This window comes from Mus caroli, chromosome 6 (genome assembly GCF_900094665.2).
Source record: "Mus caroli chromosome 6, CAROLI_EIJ_v1.1, whole genome shotgun sequence".
Lineage (NCBI taxonomy): Eukaryota > Metazoa > Chordata > Mammalia > Rodentia > Muridae > Mus > Mus caroli.
The window spans coordinates 97,902,116-97,908,276 of record NC_034575.1 but is presented as its reverse complement, the minus strand read 5'-3'; the positions used below and the strand labels follow the sequence as shown (position 1 = coordinate 97,908,276).

General features: G+C 38.0%; 1 pseudogene; it reads right to left on the bottom strand.

Annotated features, from left to right (window-relative positions):
• Positions 1-5,043: 5,043 nt before the first annotated feature.
• Positions 5,044-5,830, bottom strand: LOC110295884 (annotated as a pseudogene).
• Between the last annotated feature and the right edge of the window lie 331 nt (positions 5,831-6,161).

Sequence of the window (6,161 nt, the reverse complement as noted above, 5' to 3'; positions counted from 1 at the left end):
AGCCTAAATGTTATTGGAATCTGTGGTCTTCTGCTAGAGTATAGTAAACTTTCCAGGGTCTACACTTACAGAAAATTGAGTGTCTACCTCCCTGAAGCTAACAATCACCAACAGGGTGTGATTTTGTGTCAAATTTCATTCTCAGTGTTGGGAATTTGTCTGGCCTAATCCTACACAGTTATTGTGCAAACTGTTACAATCTCTGTAAGTTTATATGTGCAATTGGACAATTTTGTCCAGAAGATACTGTTTCCTTGTAGCCATCCATCCCACCACTGACTTTTATACTTTCTGTCCTTTCTTCTTCATGATGCTTGAACAGCTCAAAAGGTAGAGTGCAGTGTTCTACTTAGGGCTGTGCATTCTGCAGTTTCTTTCCATGCTAAGAACTGAACCTAGGATCACACATCTCTTAAAGAAGCACTCTACTGTTGATCTGTATTTCTCATCCCAAAGTTATAATCTGTAACAAACATTTAAGGGACTAGTATGATAGAAGTAGTGGTTGAATGTTTGAGCAGCCTAGAAGAGATATAATTCTGTGTTTATTTAATAAAAATGAATACAAGTTGTCTTGGTACAGACCCAAAGTCTAGGTTCTCCTTAGTTCTTCCCTGCTACATCTTTTAAATTGCCTTCTATCCTATCTCCATTCCTTTGTTTGAATCCACTGAAACCCATACAACAGCACTCTGCCAGTTCCTTTTTATTGAAACAGCATACTTCACTGGGATTCCTTTTTATTGAAAACAGATTCTTATACAATGCATTCCAACCAGATTTTCCCCTGTCTATGCTCTTCCCAGATCCTCCCAACTCTAATTTCCCATTCCCCTGAATCCACTCTCTCTCCCTTTCCCTTTTGAAAAGAGTCGCCCCCCTAGAGACAACAACCAAATACAGCAAAGCAAGATACAATAAGTCAAAACCCCTCATATTGAAGTAATTCATAGGAGGCAAAGAATCCCAAGAGTGGGCAAAAGAGTCAGGGACATACCCATTCCTACTGTTAGCAGTTCCACAAAACTTCCAAGCTAACAGTAATGTATACCAGAAGACGCGGTGGAGTTAGCACAAAGGACCTGTGCTTTCTGCTTCAATCTCCTTGAACCGAAATGAGTCCTGTTTAGTTGATTCAGTAGTCCATGTTCTGGTGTACTCCATTCCCATGACTCATAAAGTCTTTCCTCCCACTGTTCTGTGAAGACCCAGAGCCAGACATTATGCAGTGAGAAAGTCTAATTTGGGATTCTTACCAATGTATTGCCCAACCCTCTGGGCAATGTATAGTGAGAGACTCTGGAGCCTTCAAGGCTAAATGGAATGTCTTTAGCAAAACCTCCCAACTAAGGTTGAAAGTTTTGTCTGCAAGAGGTAAGTGACTAAAACAGCCAGAGGTGGTGGGTGTCTTCAAGGAAACATCATCTTTCAGATACAACATGACTGATGAATTCACCATGACGATAACAGCACAAAACTGAAGCAAGTTCAAACCAGTCAAAACACCAGCATGAACAAGGGGAAGTGAACACAAATTTCCAACCCTAGAAGCTATTTGCAGCTAATACTCAAGGAAATGAAAAATCAGTTTTCTCTAATACACCATCATTGGATACATCAACCACCCTCCAGAGCTAGCCCCATCCCCAGAAGTAGTAGATAGGTAGACACTCAATCCAACAGATTGGAGTCCATGTTGTTGGGGATTAGTGTGTGTGTGTGTGTGTGTGTGTGTGTGTGTGTGTATGTGTGTGTGCACTGCTTTGATATTTTTTATCTGTTGAGTTTGTTTTGATTTTCTTTGGTTGTTTGTTTTGTTTTTGAGAGAAGGAGAAAGAACATGAAGTTGAGTGTATAGAGAGGGTGAGAATCAGGAAGAATTGGGGAAAAGGAAAAAATATGATCAGAATATATTGTATGAAAGAATTAATTTTTACATGTGTCATATAATATACAATACTGAATATAATTGGTATTTTATATAAGATGAGTGGTAATATGGCATACATTATATATTATTGATTATAGAGTACCTATGAAAATAATATGACACAATCTATACACCTGGTAATATAAGGAGGTTATATGGACAGATTTTAATTTAATGATAAGAAATTTTAAAGCTCAAATAAATATACCATTTCATTGATAACTTAAAAAGCATTGATTAAGTTAAAATCATATTTAGTGATCATTATTTTGGAAGTAATAATAACATTTTAATATAAGGAAAACACATCTAAGCACAACGGGCTGTTTATGTAATTCAAATTTCAAAGTCATCCTATAACACATTGAGCTAGCCTTTTTTTTTTTTTTTAGATTTCATTGGAAAATTCCACTTCTAAGAAGCATCTGAAATGGATCTATAGGGAAAGGAAGTAATTGGTGGTTGCCTGGAGCTAGGAACTGGAGAAAGATGACGGATTAGTGTGTAACCTTTCTTTGAGAGGTCATGAAGAAATGGCTTAAAATTAAATAGTATAGCACCAGTAAGCTGGCTCAGTGGGTGAAGGTATTTGTTCCTAATCCTGGTAACATGTGTTCAATTGCTTGGACTCACAGGACAGAAGCAGAGAACTAACACATTTTCCTCTGAACATGGTGGCATAGGCACATAGAAATACACAAATAAAAATGTTTGTTTTTATTAGTTTAAAGGATATAGTCAGTTCTCATTTCTGTGAATGTAAAGAATGAGCAATGGATTGTGTTTTTAAAAGGTCTAAGATTTCTGACATAGGTATTATAGCCAATATAATGTTATTTAGAATATAATGAAAAAGAAAAGGGTTGAAAAGATAGTGCAAGAGTTAAAAGCCTAGGACCAGAGTTTCGTTCCTAGAAAAAATAAGTGGATCATAAGAACTGGTAACTCCAGCTCCAAGGAATTTATTACCCTCTTCTAGCTTCTGAGCATACCAGCATTCACAAGTACAAAACAACACACATACACACACTCACATACACACACACACACATGTACTCACACAGAGACAGAAACACAGAGAGCAGAGAGTCAGGGATAAAGACAGAAAGAGACCCAGGGAGTTGCATAAATATAAATAAAAAAGTTAAAGGAATGAAATCAGGTTCCATTATTTAAAGACCATTGCATATTCAAATAGCACACTACATTTCTTAAAAGGAAATATGCACAACTCATCAGTATACTATAGCCTGTCATTTTATAAAATGACTGGCACCATCTGAATGACATAGATCAGATTATAGCAGTTAAAAATTAATAGTGTTAAAGGAAAAGTAGAAATAAATGGTAAGAGTTTCAGCATCAGGGAAACACATCACAGTTGTGGTAAGAGAATATAGTAAGTAAGATAGTAGTATTGCAAAATTAGATGTATTCCACTTTACTTCTGAAAATGCCTTGTATTTCCCACACAGTATGACATGCATCATACTTGTTGCAACAAAGTAGCTCAAGGTAGGTTTTGGCAGAGTCCTGCCTCTTCAAAAATCACTAAAAAATGACCTTGCTTTGGCCTTAGTGTCTCCCCCTAGCCTCTGCCCTTCCTGGCTTTATGGCTACACCAATCCAGTCTCCATCTTTGTGTTCATATATCCTTCTCTGTGTGTCTCTGGTTTTCCTCTCTTCCAAAACAAAAACAAAAACAAAAACAAAAAACAAAACAAAAGAAAACAACAAAAACAGTTATTGAACTTTTGGCATGTTCTAACATAGTTTAACTTCATCCTATGTAATTATATCTCCAATTATGCTACCCCCAAATTTGGGCACATTATGAGATTTCCGGAAGACACTTTGGGGAAGGACATATTCACACCGGATATCACATATGGAATGAGAATGTTAGGTGTGGATTGTACGTGCAAATGAATGCTTTTGCAAAATTGTGTTTTCCAGCATGACATCTTTAGACACTAGAATCAGAGGTATCAAATTGAGAGACTAAACTATTTTCTGGAAGACCTGAATCTATTAATATTAAAATTCTCCTCTCTCATATAAGAAAAAAAAGCCAAAATTGTTTGTCCTCTTTCTGCTCTCATAATTAATTCCATTTAGCTAAAACACTTGATGCATTTTTCCAAGAAAAAATATGATGAATCATTGTAATTATTTTACCTGTTTTGTAATTTTACCTGTGCATCTAAACTTTACCATTAAAAGGAGTATTATTGTTTTAGCTAGATCAAAATGTTTTAGCCTTTGTTTTGCAAATTTTGAGTTTTTTATCCTGCTGATTCTCATTATAAGATTATCAGCATAAAACACTACATTTAGCAGATACTCTATCAGAGACATAAAAATCTCAAGATATTCATGTAAATGATAGTTGTATACATTAACATTATGAACCTAGTAAATATGAGAAGGTTAGATTGAGTTGCTTAGGAAAGCCATTGGCTAGACAATGAAAGGAGTTAACATAAGAGCTGAAAGGTAAGGTATACTCTGAGGTGCACTTCAGTGCTCTCCAACCATCGCTTTTGTCCACAAGAATATTCACCAAAAACAAACAAACAAAAAAAAAACCAGAAACACAGAAACACAGAAACACAGAAACACAGAAACACAGAAACACAGAAACAAACACAGAAACAAACACAGAAACAAACACAGAAACAAACACAGAAACACAGAAACACAGAAACACAGAAACACAGAAACACAGAAACACAGAAACACAGAAACACAGAAACAGAAACAGAAACAGAAAACAGAAAACAGAAACACAACAGAAACAGAAACAGAAATGAAAACAAAAACAAAAACAGAAAAAGTTAACTTTCTCAGACCTCAGAAAAGTGATCAATGTCAAGATAGAGATTATCCTGAGTGTTATGGAATAGCCCCTATTCCAGTTAGGAATCTCAAATGAAAAGCAAGCTGCACATCTATTACATATGTGTAGGAGGTGTAGGTCCATCCATTGTCCAGTGCAAGCTCTTTTGTTGGTGATTCAGTCTCTATGAGCCCCTATGGGCACAGTTTAGTTGATGCTGTAATTTTTTTTTGATTTTGTAATTATATTTATGTACAGGAAACTTAGTGTACATTTAACCCAATTTAGTGTCAAGTTCTTTAGCCTTTGCCTTTTTCAACTATGTAATGACTTAGGACCCAGGATGTTGCCTCCCCAGTGGTGGAAGATCTCATCATATCTGTCATTATACTTGGTCCTAATAGCTTCTACTAGCTTAGCCAGAGCACCCTTGTCTTCAGAGTTAACCTGTGTGAAGGCGACAGTGGTGTATGTCTTCCTGTCGACTAGGAGCCCCAGCCTGGCCTTTCCCTTGAAGATGCAGTAGGACACCCCATCTTTCCACACAGGGCAGCCAGGAAAACCAGAAGCTCAATGGCTTCTACATCATAGGCAATCACCACCAGCTGAGCCATCTTGTTCTCCACCAAGGTGGTAGCCCCGTATTGACTCCTGCTCAGAGGACAGGCAGTCTCTTAGTTGGGATGTTCCATCTACCAGCAGCTTTCTTCTCACCAGGGACCAGTAGCCTTTGCTTCTTCTCTTGCTTTGTCTCTGGCCTGTACTTGTGGCAAGCTTAAGCAGCTGAGTAGCTGTTTGCCTGTCCAGGGCCTGGGTGAACTGGTTAACAGCAGGAGGTACTCTGAGCCAGGTATAGAGGATGGCTTTTTGCTGCTACAGCCTGATGTAGCGGGGCCATTTGACAAAGCTAGATCTCTTTTGGGCTGGATGTCCTGCCCGATGCTGAAGGTCTTTGCCCTTTTCTCAAACAAAGGATTGACCACCTTTTTGGTCTCCTGTTTCTTGAAGATGGCGGAGGCCGGGGCCACCTTCTTCCCCTTGACCTTTTTTCCTTTGGGCATCTTGCTCTGCTGGTAGAGAGTGTTGTATTTTTTTCTTGTGTTGTCCTTGACCCCTCTGGCTGCTTCAATCTTTCCTTTTCCTCTTCCACAACTTTTCCTAAGCTCCAAGCCCCAACTAATGTTTGGCTGTAGGTCTTTGCATCTGTTTTCATTAGCTGTTGGGTAAAGCCTCTCAGAGGACAGTTATGCTAAGCTCTTATCTGGAAGTATAGCAGAATATCAATAATAGTGTCAAGGGTGGGCTCTCTCTTATGGCATGGTCTCAAGATCTGTTGATTATTTGTTGGTCATTTCCCCAATTTCTGCTCCATCTTTATCTATGCACTTCTTA